At 41.4% G+C, this 19,090-nt stretch overlaps 1 long non-coding RNA gene across 1 annotated transcript in view; it reads left to right on the forward strand.

Moving 5' to 3' along the window:
• Nucleotides 1–1,225: 1,225 nt before the first annotated feature.
• LOC114676932 (uncharacterized) overlaps nt 1,226–19,090 on the forward strand; it is a 191,235-nt gene continuing 173,370 nt past the window's right edge. The window contains exon 1 of the long non-coding RNA XR_013415387.1: nt 1,226–1,419. This is a non-coding gene — a long non-coding RNA (uncharacterized LOC114676932). The remainder of the gene's footprint in view (nt 1,420–19,090) is intronic.

Raw genomic sequence — 19,090 nt, forward strand, 5'->3', positions numbered from 1 at the left:
CAATATGTTTTAAGCCACAGCTAAATATAAGCCATATGGTTTAAGCCTTTAAAAATTATTTTAAATGCAGTGAACAAAATTAAACACAATATATAATATTAGAAAAAGCAATTAGAGGCCTGGTGGCTCATGCCTGTAATCCTAGCACTTTGGGAGGCTGAGGTGGGTGGATTGCTTGAGCCCAGGAGTCCGAAACCAGCCTGGATACCATAGCGAGATCCTCTCTCTACTTTTTGTAAAAAATGTGGAAAAAAAGAAAAAGCAATTGGAATCAGGGCTTACAAAATGAGAACAGGAAAAATAACAAAGTGAGGTGTGAAGGTAGCATGCAAAATGCAAATATCACTCTTAGTTCACCCCTATGTAAGCAAAAGAGACTTAATGATTAATTGCCATTTTCTTTGTGAGACTCAAACCCCATTTATACTGCTTATGAATAAACTTCATATTGTAAACATACCTTGATTAAAAATTAAGTGATGATTTAGAACATCACATAAACTTTCTAATTTCCACCATGATAGAGAGAAAGATGGGACACCCTTTTGTGATTATTCAAAATATTGGCCAATTCTCTGGCATTGCTGAAGATACATGGGTAATAGCAGCACTTCATTAGTAGGTAGAAAAATGGATGCGGTGCCTCTAATTCTGTGCAACTATCTTCAACTATTTTTCCAACTCTTTCTGTGACCAAATTCTCTGTCTCTCTCCCTCTCTCCCCACTCTGTCTCTCCCTTCATCCTTACCTGTTTTTGTTGAGTAATTTTTGAAGTTAAAACATGCAGGTCCATTGAGATTTTCCTAGTAGAACAAAACAGCTAGAGCTTTGCTTAATCCTGAGGCGTTTTACTTCTCTCTTAGTAATCTTAGTCCCCTCTGGCATAATATGGGCTTACTGCTGTGACTCTGTTAGCTGAACCATCTGGATTGTTGTTTTTTTTAAATTTAATACTGCACCTATCATCACCCAAATATGAAAGTTCTGCTCTCTCCAGGCATCTCCATATCCATATAAGGTATTTTATGTAGCTGTGCCAGGGGGATCCAAGGAAAAAGATATTAAACTTGATTTTGAAGCTATTTCTGAATGTTGCTTGGTCTAATGACTGCCCCGCTCCGGTCTTTCGGAATAGAAAATGTGAGTATGAGTGCGAGTGAGAGTGTAGTGGGTGGAACTGGGGCAGCTGTGAAGTGGAGGGTAGTCATAATCACTTGCGATGGGAGAGAGGGCCTGAGCAAGCACTGTCGAGTTGTTTCTACTGCTGGGATATATATTGCATTCTTTTATTCAGAGCCAGAGGCAGGTACCTGACTCGGATATTTGTTCAGCTCTCTTGTAATGGTGACTTTATTTTTATCTCTCTTTTTTATCTTTTTGGAGATATTCTTTTCTGCATCTCAGACACCAGCCAGAAGGTAAGCATCCCTGGAACTTTAATTCTGTGGCAGCACCCTGTGCTAGATGCTGTTTCATTAACAAATGAGACTTTGCATGCGCCTGCAGTCTTCTCAGAGCCACGTATCTCAGTCTCAGTGTTAAATTAGTAGTTAAATATTTTATTCTTCTGGGTAAGATAGGGAAAAAAGAAATATGATGTTTCCTCTTTATGTAACTTTCTTCCATTTTAACATTTACTATTCTCCTTCATTAGCAAAGCTGCTTCTTCTCCTTCTCCTTCTTCTTCTTCTTCTTTTTCATAGAGTCTTACTGTTTCCCAGCCTGGAGTGCAGTGAGTGGCGCGATCTTGGCTCACTGTAGCTTCTGCCTCCCAGGTTCAAGTAATTCTCATGCCTCAGCCTCCTGAGTAGCTGGGATTACTGGCATGCACCCCCATGACAGGCTAATTTTTTTGTATTTTTAGCAGACAGGGTTTTGCTATGTTGGCCAGGCTGGTCTCCAACTTCTGGCCTCAAGTGATCTGCCCGACTCAGCCTCCCAAAGTGCTGAGATTACAGGCATGAGCCACTGTACCTGGCCTCACTAGCAAAGCTTTCAAACAAATAAAAACTTTGCATTTGGGACAACTCCTGGGGGCTGGGGGATCATGGATAAACTTGACCAACCTGTGTATGATTCTTCTGTGTAGAACCTGTAAGGTGGTTGGAGTGCTTGTGATGCTGTCTGTTTTGTGGATTAGAAGATGGAGATACAGAGGCTTGTCATTTTCCCAGGTTAGTGATGAGGACATTGGTCTACATTGCCAGTCTTCAGCTGTGCAGCCAACTTAGACAAAATTATAACCCAAATATTGTATTTCTGCTTTTCCTTGTGAATGTCAGTATAAGCATACCAGATGAAAGACTTACTCTAATATTTATAGCTTAAGAATTTGAATTGCATTTCCACTCTGGAGCAATTGTGGGCCCTTAATAGTCATGCTCTTTCACAGTGAAATATTTCTGGAAAGTCTATATTCAAATTGTAAAATATAGGCCAGGTATAGTGGCTCACACCTATAATCTCAGCATTTTGGGAGGCCATGGCCAGAGGACTGCTTGAGTGAAGTTGGAGGTTGCAGTGAACTATGATTGCACCACTGCACTCCAGCCTGGGCAACAGAATGAGACCTTGTCTCAAAGAAAAACAAAAACGAAAACAAAAATTAAAAATATTGTGTCCCGGCCAGGTATGGTGGCTCACGCCTGTAATCCCAGCACTTTGGGAGACTGAGGCGGGCAGATCACAAGGTCAGGAGTTTGAGACCAGCCTGACCAACATGGTGAAACCCGTCTCTACTAAAAATACAAAAATTAGCCAGGTGTGGTGGCACACGCCTGTAATCCCAGCTACTCTGGAGGCTGAGGCAGGAGAATTACTTGAACTCAGGAGGCGGAGGTTACAGTGAGTGGAGATCATGCCACTGCACTCCAGCCTGGGCGACAGAGGGAGACTCCTTCTAAAAAAAAAATTGTGTCCCAAGAAATTTGTTTATTAAACAATGGTGTTTTGGGCTTTTGTTGTTGTGGTGGTGATTTTTTTGTTTTGTTTTGTTTTTTTGAGACAGAGTCTTGCTCTGTCATCCAGTCTGGAGTGCAGTGGTGCAGTCTCAGTTCACTGCAGCCTCCAGCTCCTGGTTTCAAGCAATTCTTGTACTTCAGCTTCCCAAGTAACTGGGACTACAGGCACCCGCCACCATAACTGGCTAATTTTTTTTTTTTTTTTGTATTTTTGGTAGAGATGGGGTTTTGCCATGTTGGCCAGGCTGGTCTCAAACACCTGACCTCCAATGATCCACCTGCCTCAGCCTCCCAAAGTGCTGGGATTACAGGCGTGAGCGACTGCGCTGGCCAACAATGGTGCTTTGAAGGCAAGTAGTGTTAGGTCTATGGTGGCAGTTAATAGAGATTGTAAGCTCTATTGATAAGCTTTGGGTTCTGATAAGCCAAACTCATTTAATAGATGGAAACACATTCTCTGTTAGAGGAACTTCTCTGATAATCTCTCTTGTCAGCACTGCTCCAGGCTTGTCAGGTTGTTGCCACTGGAAACATATAATTGGCTGGCAAAGAAGGTTGGGGTGGGATATTGGAGTTGTGAGTTACCTTTGGAGCATAGCTCTGAGGTTTGGAATGTATTCGTTAATTAGTCTCATAAATGGCCTATTTATCCATGGGCACATTCTATTTTTAACCTTCAGCCCAGTGTGAAATGATTTTGGAACATTTATCCAGGAATAGCTTTAAGGGCTTTGCTATAAGGAGATTGCCTTTGGCTTGGAAGTGGTTTGGCTTGGAGACCAGCACTGTCTAGAATACTTCTGAGCTCCTTCTGAATGAGTATTTGACTACATGGAGCAAAACAAGCCAGCTCAGTGGCTCCTATGCAGAGATGGAGATGATCCAGGCTGGACCAATCAGCTGGGAACTAAGGGGAAAGGAAAGGTTGATATCCAGGAAAACAACTTGGCCCCAGGTAGGGAGATGTAACTTCATGATACCAGCCAGAGATTTGAGCTCTTAGCCCATGATGGCATTGAATAGGTGTGAGGGAGAGACTATGTATGAGAAGTGACATCTCAATTTAATCTCTCCAGGGCAAGGTTTCCTGAATTGTGTTGTGCCAAACATTAGAGTTTCTCAAGATATTAAGACTTTTCCAAGATCAAATAAGCTTGACGAACTCTGTATATGATGTTCCTGTTTGGAAATCAAAATTCTTCTGAATAGAAATCTAATTACTTTGCTTAACTGACCACTTACTTCACTAAGTTGACCAAGAAAATACCTTTAGCCAGAGTGAATAGGCAACCTACAGAATGGGAGAAAATTTTTGCAATCTACTCATCTGACAAAGGGCTGATATCCAGAACCTACAAAGAACTCAAACAAATTTACAAGAAAAAAACAAACAACCCCATCAAAAAGTGGGCAAAGGATATGAACAGATATTTCTCAAAAGAAGACATGCATACAGCCAACAGACACATGAAAAATGCTCGTCATCACTGGCCATCAGAGAAATGCAAATCAAAACCACAATGAGATACCATCTCACACCAGTTACAATGGCAATCATTAAAAAGTCAGGAAACAACAGGTGTTGGAGAGGATGTGGAGAAATAGGAACACTTTTACACTGTTGGTGGGATTGTAAACTAGTTCAACCATTATGGAAAACAGTATGGCGATTCCTCAAGGATCTAGAACTAGAAGTACCATATGACCCAGCCATCCCATTACTGGGTATATACCCAAAGGATTATAAATCATGCTGCTATAAAGACACATGCACACGTATGTTCATTGCGGCACTATTCACAATAGCAAAGACTTGGAATCAACCCAAATGTCCATCAGTGACAGACTGGATTAAGAAAATGTGGCACATATACACCATGGAATACTATGCAGCCATAAAAAGGATGAGTTTGTGTCCTTTGTAGGGACATGGATGCAGCTGGAAACCATCATTCTCAGCAAACTATCGCAAGAACAGAAAACCAAACACCGCATGCTCTCACTCATAGGTGGGAAATGAGCAATGAGATCACTTGGACTCGGGAAGGGGAACATCACACACCGGGGCCTATTATGGGGAGTGGGGAGGGGAGAGGGATGGCATTGGGAGTTATACCTGATGTAAACGATGAGTTGATGGGTGCTGACGAGTTGATGGGTGCAGCACACCAACATGGCACAGGTATACATATGTAACAAACCTGCACGTTGTGCACATGTACCCTAGAACTAAAAATATAATAATAAAAAAGAAAAAAGAAAAAAAAATAAAAAAAATCCTGCTTGAAAATGAGAAAAAAAAAATAGGAAAATACCTTTAGCTCTTAGTTAGCCTGCATACCAAGAATATGTATGGATGTTTGATGGGTGACTCATCCTGTAATCTTGTGTTTTACTTCTCCTTGTCTCTAGATGATTCTGGTGATAATAGGAACATGGGCTATTGATACGGTTTGGCTCTGTGTCCCCATCCAAATCTCATCTTGAATTGTTATCCCCATGTGTTGAAGCAGGGCCCGGGTGGGAAGTGATTGGATCACAGGGCGAGTTTCCCCCTTGCTGTTCTCGTAATGGTGAGTGAGACCATTCACTCACAAGATTTCACAAGATCTGGTGGTTTTAAAGGGTGGTACTTCTCCCTTTGCCCATGCTTTCTCTCCTGCCATCATGTAAGATGTGCTTTCTTTCTCCTTCATCTTCCACCATGACTGTAAGTTTCCTGAGGCTTCCCCAGTCGTGTGGAACTGTGAGTCAACTAAACCTCTTTTCTTTTTAAATAACCCAGTCTCAGTTCTTTATAGCAGTGTGAAAATGGACTAATACAGCTATGTTACATTTTTGCAAGAGCCAAATACATTAACAGTGGCAGTCACTGTTCTCTCTTTGCCCTTTCATGTTTAACGTGACAAATTTTTACCAATGTCTTCAGGCCCCATCAATTAAGAAGATGAGTAGGATATTCTAAAACCCTGGAAACTCAGATCTTTGCTGGCAAATGCTACTCTAAGATGCTGAATAAAAGCATCAGGAAGAAATTATAAAGAATATTGTATATTTCTAGGAAGAACATTTTAGTTGGGGAAGAAAGCAATTTCTATCAATTTTTCTAAATTGTGATATAAAATGCAAATTAAATATTACTTGTTTATATAGGGATGCCTGATGTTCACCCACATTCAGCTTTCTTTTCTTTCAGAGCACACAGATGAATATTTCTCTCCGTGTAGTTAGGTGGGTCGACATGACCAATTCCAGCCAATGCATCATGGGTGGAAGCAACATGTGTAATTTCCCAGCCAGATCATTTAATCGCAGGTGTGAACATCTCCAGCTCTCTTCCCTAACTGCCATGTCTTTTGAGGTTTTGTGTTCCAGATGATGCCTGGATCTTTGAGTCTCTGTCTTGTGAAGGACAGGCAGTGGCTCTGGAGAGTCACCTGAATCCACAGCTGACTCTGTGTAAATGGGAAACAAACTTTTCGTGTGTGGGTGACACCAGAGTGAGTTTTGTGGGCTTTGGTTATTGCAAAACCTAGCCTATTCTGAGTTTTTCTGACGGACTAAATGAGATAATCCAGGCCAACTTTTCTGAGACTTAGTTTTCTCTTTTGTAAAGTGTGGTAAACATTTCCTAACTTACAGGGTTGTGGGGATTAAATACCAAGAACATGGAAAACATTTAGCACACTGCCTGTCCCTAAAAAATTTCAATAACTATTAGAAGTTTAAGTATTGTAATGATCTGTTGGTATGTTTTCTGGCTACAAGTCTTTTATCAAATATATGATTTGCAAATATTTTATCTCAGTTTGTGACTTGTCTTTTCATTCTCTCAACAATGTCTTTCAAAGAGCAGAGTCTACATGTTTAGCAATTTGGCTTTTTTCATAAGTTCTGCTTTTGTGTTATAACTTAAAAATTTTTGCTTAACTCAAAGTTACAAAAGTTTTATCCTAGGTTTCCTTTTAGAAATTTTATAGTTTTAAGGTTTAAAGTCACTGATTCATTTTGCGTTAATTTTTAAAATATAATGTGAAGTATAGATCTAGGTTCGTAGTTTTTTGTATACGGATATCAAATTGTTCCAGAACTAATTGCTGAAAAGCGACTGTTTCTTCATCAAATTACCTTTGCACTCTTATAATAAAATCAATTGTTCATATATGTGAAGCTCTGTTTGTAAAGTCTCTCTTCTGTCTCATTGATCTATTTGCTGATGTTAACACCTATGCTACATTGTCTTGATTACTATAGCTTCATAATAAGTCTTAAAATCAGCTGGTATTAGTCCTCCAAATTGTTCATCTCTTTCAATGTTGTTGGCTATTCTAGTTTCTTTGCACTTTCATATGAATATCAGAATCAGTTTGCCAGTTTCTAAAAAAAGTCTAGTGAGATTTTGATTGGAATTACATAGAACCTATGGATCTGCTTAGGGAGAATTGACATCTTAACAATATTTAGTTTTCTGATCCATGAACATATTATATCTCTCTATTTAGATCTTTACTTTTTCTCAATAATGTTCATAGTTTTCAGTGTACTGATCTTTCACAGCTTTTGTCAGACATATGCCTAAGAATTTTATACCTTTTGGTGTTACTGTAAATGTTACTATTTTTTGAATGTCAATTTCTGACTGTTCGTGGTTAGCATATAGAAATACAATTGATTTGTATTTGATTTGTATATTGTTCTGGTACTTTGCCACCTTGCTAAACTCATTTATTAATTCTTTTAGTTTTTGGGTAGATATCATAGGATATTTTACATTAGTAAACATTTTATCTGTAAACAAAATAAGTTATACATATTCTTTTCCAAACTGTGTGCCATGTATTTTTTCTTGTCATATTGCACTGGTCAGAACCTCCAGTACAGTATTGAAGAGAAATAGTGAGAGTAGACAATTTTGTCTTATTTCTGACCTTAGTGGGGAAGGCATTCAGTCTTATTTGTAGTTTTTTTTTTTTTTTTGTAGTTTGTGTGTGTGTGTGTGTGTGTGTGTGTATGGGAATAGAGAGCAGGGTCTTGCTCTATTGCCAAGGCTGTGCAGTGCAGTGGCAAGATCAGGGCTCACTGCAGCCTCGAACTCCTGGGCTCAAGCGATCCTCCTGTTTCAGCTTCTCGAGTAGCTGGGACTACAGGTGTGTACCATCACACCCAGATAATTACGTGGGGGTTTCACTATGTTGCCCGGGCTGGTCTTAAACTCCTGGGCTCAAGTGATCCTCCCACTTTGGCCTCCTAAAGTGGTGAGATTACAGGAGTGAACCACTGCATACAGCTGGCATTCAGTCTTTTATCATAAAAAGCTGTAGGTTTTTCATAGATGTTATTTATCAGGATGAGGAAGTTCCTTTCTATTTCTAGTTTGTTGAGGTTTTTCTGTTTGTTTTTGTTTTTTGTTTTTAAAATCAGGAATGGGTATTAGATTTTGTCAAATGTAATTTCTGTATCTGTTGATACTTTTAAAATCAATAGCCAGAAAAAGAAAGATCGGTTCCTTCGACATGCAGAAATGATATTCAATTATTTATATAAATGCTTTTTTTTCAGTTGTAAAGGATAGTATGCAGTCAATCAGCACTATTTAGTAAGAATTTCTTATGTCTAGACCATTGTGACATATAAAAAATATGTAATTATATCACGTCCTGGAATTAATCATTTTTTCTTACCCAATCCTCACCTATTTCTTTTCCTGATATTCTTATTTTTGTTAACAGCACTACTATTCTTCCATTTAGTTAGAATGAAATATTAATTATGCCTGACTAAAACAGGAATTCTGGCAAGTAAGGGTTTTAATTTAGTCTAGTTAACAATTAGTTTTGTGACCTTAGATAAGTGATGTTATCTACTGCCTGATGGATTAGTTGGTTCTCTGAGAAGCAGATGCCAAGATGGAGTTAGACGTGCAATGATTGATTTTAGGACATGACTGTGAGGGATATCGGGAAGGAGCAGGAGAAGATGGGAGAGACTTCAGAGTATGTCACAGGTCTGTCATATCTGAGAGAGTGGAGGAAGGAAGGAAGATTGGGTAGGAAGAGTTTCAGTTCTAGGAAAGTTCTGTTCAACCTGATGGAGCGTCCTTGAGACAAAATCACCTGTTAAAGAAGTCCTGTTTACAAGAAGTGGACCTTCATTAATACCCTCACTGTGCTCAGTCATCAGCTGGGAGCAGCCTAAGGGAAGTGTGGCCCCACTAGGAACTTGGGGATGGCTCCAGAAGTGCAGCTGCTGGGGTCCTCAGTCAGTTATGCTTCTTGCAACAGAAGATCCAAGCAGCCCATTTGCATTGCTAATGCACTTTATTTTGATCACTTGCAAAAATGACAGTATTGAACTTCAGGCTTAAATTGATAGCCTACAAATGTGTTTTATTTAGGAGTATAGTTTAACACTGGTTTTTAAAAAATTAGTTTTCAGTACCTAAAAATCTTCAATTTCATCTAAAATTTGCATACATAGATTCTGGTTACACTGAGTCACATTTTTGCATGGCCATAGTCAACCAGGCCTGCAGAGAGGTTGTGCCCTTTAGGTGGGCCTCTCTACTTTGTCACTGTCTCCACCCCACCGTTGGCTTTCATCATTTAAAGGTACCAACCAGGCCACTGTGGTCAAATGATTGGCTCTATTCAAAGGAAGAACTTGAAAATTAATTTGATAAGGGGTGTTGGGAGAGGGAATATTATAAAATGCTACAATTAGAAAGGAAACAATAAAAAATGGTCAAAGAACATGAACAGATAGTTCACAAATGACATAAAAACACGGCTACATTTTAAGCTACCCAATCTTACGACTAATATATCTTTAATTATTTTCCTAAGATGATTTCTAAAAGTTAAGTTGTACATCTTTATACGAGGTTGATGGGTGTTGATAAATTACCTTCCAGAAAAGTTGTGTCAATTTACACTTCCAACAGCAATGTATGAGAGGCCTATTTCCCTGAAGCTGTGCAAACTCTGAATCATGATTTTTTTTCATCTTTGCCAATTTGAGAGGGGACAAGGTTTCTTGTGATTGTTTTAATCTGCACTTGTTCTTTTACTAAAGGTCTGCATTCAGTTGCAATGAATCTTATTTATAGTGTCTGTTTTTCTAGAACAATGATTACTGGTTAATTTTTTTATCAGTTGGGGAATCTCAAATTAATGATATTGTAATGCTTCTGTCAACTGATAGATGTTCCACTTTTGTCACTAAATATTTAGTACTGTGGCAGGGCATGTTAGTTTAAGGTGCTTTGAGAAGCAGATGCGAAGTAAGCACTAAAAGTATAATAACTTATCAGGAGGAAACACCTGTGTGAAGGAAAACAGAAGGCTCTGAATAAAGCTGGGAGAACCATCAGACCACAAAGCAAGTCTGATCCTGTGTGAAGAAGGGAAGGAAAGGAGGAAGGGAGGGTGAAAATATTCACCACAGCTGTTTGGTGTCTTTGAGACAAAGTTGTTTGTTAGGGGAGCTCCATGTCTCCCAGGAACAAGCCTACCTTAGTATTTCTGTTGCATGGAGTTGTTGGCTGGTAGCAAGCCCATAGGGAGCATGACCTTGGCCATGGCCTTGAAGTCATGAAGGATTTCAGAGCACAGCAGCTGGGGTCCTTGTGGTTAGGTAAGTTCCCTATATGAAGATCTGTGAGGTATAACTGATGCCTAAGTTGTCTTCACCAGTGGGTGACTCTTCTAGTGGAGGAGGCTTGCTAGAATACTATTTATAGGAGGGACTAAAGAACCTCTTAAGGAAGAACTCATCAAAGGAAGAGATGGTCAGGCCCAATGAGCCAGGCACAGACACACTTGTGATGGGGGAGCAGTTCTGAGTAGGGCTTCCTACCTAGCTCTCAGCTCCGCCTCCTGGCCGAGTCCCAGGGAGGAAAGAGGAGACCAGAAAGCCGTAAGTAACAAACAAAAGAGCCGATTAATCTAAAATTCCTGAAAGACACAACCAGCACCATTTTCATATTCTTTTTTTTTTTTGAGATGGAGTCTCACTCTGTCATTCAGGCTGTAGTGCAGTGGTGCAGTCTCAGCTCACTGCAACCTCTGCCTCCTGGATTTAAGCAATGCTCCTGTCTCAGCCTCCTGAGTAGAATACCTGGGACTACAGGTGTGCACCACCATGCCCGGCTGATTTTTGTATTTTTAGTAGAGACAGGGTTTCGCTATTTTGGCCAGGCTGGTCTCGAACTCCTGACCTCAAGTGATCTGCCCGCCTCTGCCTCCCAAAGTACTGAAATTATAGGCGTGAGCCACCAGGACTGGCCTCATATTCTTTCTAAAGAGAGAGAAAGGTGCTGTATTCTTCTTACCTGTGCCCCAGAATCCTGAACAGCCGCCGGTGTGCAGGGCCTGGTGGGAAGTGATGTTGCTGCAGAAGCTGCGGTGCTGCCCCGGGGGGCAGCATCCCTCAGAGAGAAGGTAGAGGGAGTCTGTGAGAGAGAGGGCAAGGGGGATGCAGTAACTACCTCATAACAGGACTCCTTGATGGGCGACATGTGATATTCCCTCTCAGAGATAATTGTGGCTGGAGGGCGAGAGTTCTGAGGGGTCAGTGGGGTAACTGCTTTTATTTAGAATTAAAATCCGTTTAAGGTATTGCTCAAGGACTCTGTATTATTAGGTTGGGCAAAGTTATGTCACAATAACAACCCCCAAACACAGTGGTTAAAACAACAAAGGCTTATTTCTTGTTCACGTTATTTCCATGGTGGGTTGGCTAAGGGCTTTGTTCCACTTCATTGCCTTCTTCACATGAGGACCCAGTCCAACAGAGCGGTCACTTTCTGGAACGTTACTGATGACCTGGCAGAAGGGAAAGAGAAAGAACATGAGGAAGCAGAATTTGACTGTAAAACTTTTGCCTGGAAATGACACATGTTACACATCATTGGCCCTAACAAGTTACATGATGGCACCTGAGTTCGTGGGGTGGGTAGTTTAGTCCCCCTATAGGGTGAGGCAGAGAACATTGGTCAAGAGTAGTAAGATCTACTCCAGCCCCTCCTCTGGGGGCTCCACCTCAGCCGTGTCAGCCTTCCGGGCATTGACAGGGGGAGGCGAAAGAGGGAAGCAGTGCATGCTCAGCCCTCTAACCATGTGGTGTCCTTTGCTGCCTCAGGACACCACAGAGAGTCCCTGCCAGCCAGGAGGCTCTTACCAGATGCGCCCCCTTGACCTTGGATTTCCCAGCTTCAAAGTCGGTCATACAAGACACTCTGCCTTGCTCTCTTGAATTGCCTGCTCTGGTGGAAGCCAGCCAGCTTCTGCCATGTCATGAGAACACTCATGCAGCCCTGGGAAGAGGTCCATGTGGTGAGGAACTGAGGCCTCCCGCCAACAGCCAAGTGAAAGCAACGTCCTGGAAGAGGACTCTCTAGCCCTCATTAAGTCTGTCAAGCCTTGAAATGAATGAACCAATGCTATGAGTGTAACTTCCCGAGAGACTCTGAGCCAGAATCACTCAGCTAAGCCACAGTAACTGTGAAATAATCATGTATTACTGTTTTAAGCCAGCAAGTTTTGAGAGAATTTATTATGTGGTAATAGATAACGAATACAGTTGTGCTTGCTATGTTTGATACTCAATCATTTTTACCACCACCGTGTCAGTACACTGTAGTAGAAAACAAATTGTATGCATTAAACTGTTTCTTTTTCCCTGATGAGTTAGACTGGCTGTCAAGGGGAAAAGTGACCATCAGAGATTTTTAAATGATCCGAATGATTCCAGTAAACATCACTTATTAGTTTGCTAAGACTGCCATAACAAAATACCACGTACTGGGTGGCTTAAACAACAGAACTTTACTTTCTCACAATTCTGGGAGCTGCGAGTTCAAGATTAAGGCATCAGCAGGGTTGGTTTCTTCTGTGGCCCTGGTTGGCAGATGGCCATCTTCTTGCTGTGTTCTTACATGATCTTTCCTCTGTGTGTGTCTGTGTCCTAATCTCCTCTTCTTACAAGTACACCAGTCATATTGGATTAGAGCCTACCCACACGTCCTCATTTTACCTTAATTGCCCCTTTAAAGGCCCTATGTATAAATCTAGAAATACAGTCACATTCTGAGGTTACTGGGGGCTAGGACTTCAACATAGACATTTTTGGGGCACACAATTTAGCCAAGAACACAGCACTACCAGCATTTCCTTCCCTTCCCTTCCTCCCTCCCTTCCTTCCTTCCTTCCTTCCTTCCTTCCTTCCTTCCTTCCTTCCTTCTTTCCTTTCTTCCTTCCTTCCTTCCCCTTCCCTTTCCTCCTCCCTCCCTCCTTCCCTCCCTCTCCTTCCTTCCTTCCCTCCTTCCCTCCCTCCCTCCCTCCCTCCCTCCCTCCCTCCCTCCCTCCCTCCCTCCTTCCTTCCTTCCTTCCTTCCTTCCTTCCTTCCTTCCTTCCTTCCTTCCTTCCTTCCTTCTTCTCTCTCTGTCTCTCTCTCTTTTTCTCTTTCTTGCTTTCTGAAGGAGTTTCGCTCTTGTTGCCCAGGCTGGAGTGCAATGGCATGATCTTGGCTCACTGTAACCTTTGCCTCACAGGTTCAAGTGATTCTCTTGCCTCGGCCTCCCAAGTAGCTGGGACTACAGGCATGTGCCACCACACCTGGTTAATTTTTTTGTATTTTTAGTAGAGGCGGGGTTTCACCATGTAGGTCAGGCTGGTCTCGAACTCCTGACCTCAAGTGATCCACCCACCTGGGTCTCCCAAAGTGCTGAGATTACAAGTATGAGTCACTGCTCTCAGCCTATCATTTCATGCAGAGCATTCAACTGGAAAAACCTAGTAATACGTATTATATTATAGACCATCCTAATAGTTCACTTAAAGGTCTGAACACTTTTTTTTTTTTTTTAAATCATATTAAACAAGGTTCTCTTTAGAAGACTAAGAGAAACAAGGCAGTTCTCCCAAATCGTTTCAGGCATCTCTCTCCTCTTCTGCTATATAAGTATAATCATGCTAAGCTTATTTCTACTTTAAGGACATTACACTAGCTGTTCCTTCTTCCTAGGGAACTTTTCTCCCAGAATTTTGCAAGACTAGCCTTCTCCTGTCACGTAGATGTCAGCTTTCAAGTCCCTTCCTCAGAATGCCTTTCCTGTTTCTAATCTGCAGTGACCTTGTCCCCCCACTCCCAGCTCTCTTGTTTCACCATCTTCTGTTTTCTTTGTGGCATCATGTCTATCAGAAAACATATTCTATCTGATAATTCTGGTTTACTGCTCATGTATTTATTGTCTGTGTTTCTTCACTAGAACACAAGTTTTGTATTTATCACTCTATGTTTTATTGTCAACCATGTTCACAGACTTTAGTAATAGGGTAGGTGGATTGGACGGGGAAGGAGAAGGGGAGGGGAACAAAAACCAAAACTGCCTGGACAAGGCAGATGCCAAGAACACCTGGGACATGGAATTAGGAAAAGGAGGTCTGTAGGTTTGCAGAGGAAACATTTCTGAAGGGCCACAAGATGTGTGACAATAAGAGGGGAAATGAACAGCACTTTTAAAGAAGTGCTATTGGGTGTGTTTATGTTCCTTGAGAGATTCAGGAAAAGATGAAAGTACTCTTTAATTATTTTTATTGCAGTAATGTGTATATATGACCATGATGCCCTATGTAAAAAGTAGCCTGGATTTCACAAACCAAGAGGTAGGCCTTGTTAGAACACCGTCCTCTGCTGAAATTCTGGTTTGGTGTATTAGTCTCCATAAAGGTAGTCCCTAGAATAATACAGAATGACTTTTGGGTCTCTATAACTGAGGTTTCTGGAACAACCCCTTACTCTGCTGCCAGTGGGGGTAGACAGTACTCAGCACATAATGAGAACTGAAGAAATGTTAGCTCCTAGGGAGGCTGCAGCATTCATGAACCAGGCAGAACGAAGATGGTACTGGGGAGGTGGACTGAAGCTCTCCCCCATTGCCTCAATAGTAGGTCAATGGGGGAAATGCTGGGGGAAAGGGGGGGGGGGAGAGAGAGAGAGAGAGAGAGAGAGTTGGCTCTTGTTTGAATAATTTAAAGTATTATTATTGGACTTGATCTTTTGGGAGAATATAGTAAGAGAACATTCTAGAAAATGACTGTTGAAATATGGGCAGAAAGACCTGGTACTACTCTTCCCCCAAACTTAAAACTTGTAAAGTCATAGGTTAATATGCTGCCCTATGCATTGTAAGAGTACCCAGGGCATTTTGGTAGTTAAGTGTCAAGTAAACTGTCTGAAGGTCCGTAAATGGGATATTTAGGAGAATGCCTGACTGAACAGACAGACTTCTGCCCAAGAGCCTGATAATGGGTGAGCAGCTATGTTGGCAGATGGCCAGGGCAAAAGGTTCCAAGTCTGAGTGCCCTTGATGGGAATGTCTCATTATTTGAGATTTGAGATTAAAACTCTAAGGACTCAAGCTTCTTGGTGCCCCTGTTTGCATCTCTGGTTGGGACAGGCCTAGAGGAGTGGGGGTCTGTCTAACCCACTTAAGTCCAGCCACCTTTCCAAGCGGTCTTGACCAAGGACAGCACACGCATACCTGGCATGTTTACTTGTGGACCACGTTGGTGTAAGGAAATCAGGATTGGGGGGACGAATTCAGATATAGCTTCCAAGATATGATCAGGCATGAAAATAGCATGAAAATGAAAGTAACATGTTGAATAGGTGAAAGCAAATTTTATTTTAAATTCTTTTTGAATAATAACACATTCTCAAGAAATCCCTAGAATTAAGTATTTTTGTCAATTATTTAGTAAGCGCCTAATTTGCTCTTGCTAGGGAAGAAAATTACACAGTTGTTCCTAAATTATTAAACAATATTTTGATGGCATTGACAGAGCAAGTAGCAAGTTATTGACCAGTCACCCTGCTATAGGAAAACTCTTGGGCAGCTCTGTTTTATCTTGCTAGGTGAAATTGAAGAGAAAAAGTAATTAACTCCCATGAGCTACATCTGCAATTCTGATGGAAAGTCACACATAAAGTTCATTGTCTTTTATAAGACAAAGTAGAAAAGCTCACAAACTAATTCTTTTAAAAAATGCCTTAAATGAACTTCAAAGCTGAAATCTTATTATTGTCCAAAGTTTCATTGGTCTGGCTTTGGAGAGGAAATGTAGTTTGGGGGTAAGATTTACTCAAGTTTTTCTTTTTGGAATTTCATAATCCAGCCAGTCTTCTTTTCTTGGTTTTGTAATTCATCCGTATATCCCTTTCAATACTTAGAAGAGTGAATGAGTGAATGGACATTTTCTTAAGGTTGACTTCTTGCTACATCCGTAAAGAAGGATGACTCTGGGGAGAAGAGAAAGAGAGAAATTGGAGTTAAAGATAAATCCTAAAAATAGCTATATTTTGATTAAATGAATTGGGTTTAGACTGCTGTATGCTTTGCCCAGTTGCTCTTCTCTGGGACAGGGACCTGCAAGGCTCAAGGAGTGGGGAGATATAATATTTTGGGAGAACTTTTAACCAAAACCTCAAAAAGTGAATTTCATCCTTCTTGGTATTGAGGGGCAGCTAGAAACTTTATTTATTTATTTATTTATTTATTTATTTATTTTTGAGACAGAGTCTCACTCTGTCGCCTAGGCTGGAGTGCAGTGGCACAATCTTGGCTCACTACAACCTCCACCTCCCAGGTTCAAGCCATTCTTGTGCCTCAGCCTCCTCAGTAGCTGGGACTACAGGCGCCCATGCCTGGCTAATTTTTGTATTTTTAGTAGAGATGGGATTTTACTATGTTGATCAGGCTGGTCTTGAACTCCTGACCTCAAGTGATCCACCTGCCTTGGACTCCCAAAGTGATGAGATTACTGGTGTGAGCCACTGCACCTGGCCCAAAAACATTATTTAGATACAGTTTATAAAATGAAAGGACATTTATTGGAAAAAGATGATTATTTTATGGGCCACCTACCCAGTACCCTTAATGTGCTAGGTACTCATGTCATTGATTTTTCACATTAACCCTTTGAGATCATTATTATTTTATCCCCAGTTGATGAGAAATTTGGGACTTCAAGAGGTCAAATAATTTGTTCCAACTTTCACAGGAAGGACAGAGAATGAAAACTGGGATCTGGACCCATTTATCTTTAACATCAAAACATGCCATGCTCACTTAGAAGTGCCTGGTAACCGAAGTGGTCACTCCATTGGAGTTGCTCACACTATAGCTGGAAAGACAAGGAGTAGGCACATGGACAAGGGTCCAGAGTGCAGGGGGAGGGTTAAGATGCATTGAGTACCTGTTATGAAGCGATGCTAAAGACCATCTTTGGAAAAAGTCCTCTCTCTCAGAGGGCTAGTGGGCCAGGAAGTTAAGCTGAGCAAGTTTAAGTAATTTTTCCAATGGCCTCCCAATCAGATCTTGATTCAGGTTCCGTCTGATGCCAAATCTTATGTCTCCCGAAGTGCTTTTTGCCTCAACTTAGAGCAAAGACCTCCAAAAAATATTGTCAAGGAACAATGTTTGTCCGTGTGGCTGGTAAGTGCTGTTGAGATGGAAAGAAGGGAAAGGACGTCAAGTTGAGTTAATTAGGAAAAGTAGAACTGTGCGAGCCAAAATGGAGGCAGGAGCAATAGAGCAGGGGTGGGACAGCCTGAAACTCAGCTCTGGCACCACTGGTATGGCTATGCTTTCCATAGCCGAGAAAGCATCTCAGAAGGAGAGGAAGAGGGTGTATGTGTGTGTGTAGGGTTTGTGTGCCTAGAGTGGACTCTGTGGCAGCTCCCTTCACAGCAATCTGGTGGCCTCCATAATCCCCAGCCTTTTGAGTGTGATCAGGAAGCCAGAGGACAAAGAAGAGGTGGCAGGTGAGCAGGTTCTCGTCATGGAGCTCTGGGCTGTCTGCAATTCTGCCTGTGCTCATCCTCTAGGGGTTACCTCTCTGTAACCCCTCACTAAACAATGCTAAGGACAAAACATTTCAGACCAGAAAATGGCCTGCCTGGTGATGACGGCTGCCTTACTAAGTCTTACTGCTTCCCTGTGGATTCTGTTACTCGGGCAGAAGTTGGTCATTTAAAAGGTTGAATACAAGTGATTCAAATAAGTCAGTGATTTTTCAGAGGGTACATACGGATATTGCTTAAGAGTAGGCAAGACCTTTCTCTAGAGACCATCTTTTCATCTTCTAGTCCTAAAACCTCCACATTTTCACTGTATAGTTTGATGAGAATAACCAAGAACTCTATGCTTTCAGAATATTTAAGGAGACTCTTTTTTTTGAGACAGAGTTTTGCTCTGTCACCCAGGCTGGAATGCAATGGCTCCATCTTGGCTCACTGCAACCTCTGCCTCCCGGGTTCAAGCGATTCTCCTGCCTCAGCCTCCCGAGTAACTGGGATTACAGGTGCCCACCATCATGCCCAGTATTTTTGTATTTTAGTAGAGACAGGATTTTACCATGTTGTCCAGGCTGATCTCGAACTCCTGATCTCAGGTGATCCACCCACCTCGGCCTCCAAAAGTACTGCAGCGATAACGGGCATGAGCCACTGCACCTGGCCTAAGGAGACTCTTTTGAATTAGTTGCAGATGCATCTTGAATATCTTCTTTCCCTTTCAACAGAGTTTCAAGGCTGGTTTGGTACAGGTTTATCTGAGTATAAACAAAGGATATGCATAGTCACTGTTATTTAAGCTCTGTCATGAAACATTATTAGTCAATCAAACATTGTGGCATCAAGTTGCCTTAGAGCTGAAAAAGTCAGAGGGGACCAAATCATCATTTTCAGTAATCATTTTACCATTCACACATTTGGACACACCACAGCACTTACTTCAAATGCTTCTTCCTCAACGCGTAAATTACCACATCCCCAACTTGTGTGTTCTTCAACGTGTCTGCAAAAGAGAATACCAGGAGTTCTGAGAATATGATCTGAAAATCTTTCCAATTGTCTGTGATTTAGGAAAGTCTTGTACTTTGTAGAAGATCCTAAAATTCTGGAACTCATGGAAGACTTGGCTAAAGGAGCCCAATTTCTGGGTTTCTTATCCAGCATTCCAGTCCCTATGTTCTGCTGCGCAAAGGCTGGGTATGTTTCTAGGGAATGAGATTGTGATGTTCAAAAACAGAAATAAGAGAGAGAGACTTTCAGCAACTGAGCACTAATA

Source organism: Macaca mulatta, chromosome 3, assembly GCF_049350105.2.
Source record: "Macaca mulatta isolate MMU2019108-1 chromosome 3, T2T-MMU8v2.0, whole genome shotgun sequence".
Lineage (NCBI taxonomy): Eukaryota > Metazoa > Chordata > Mammalia > Primates > Cercopithecidae > Macaca > Macaca mulatta.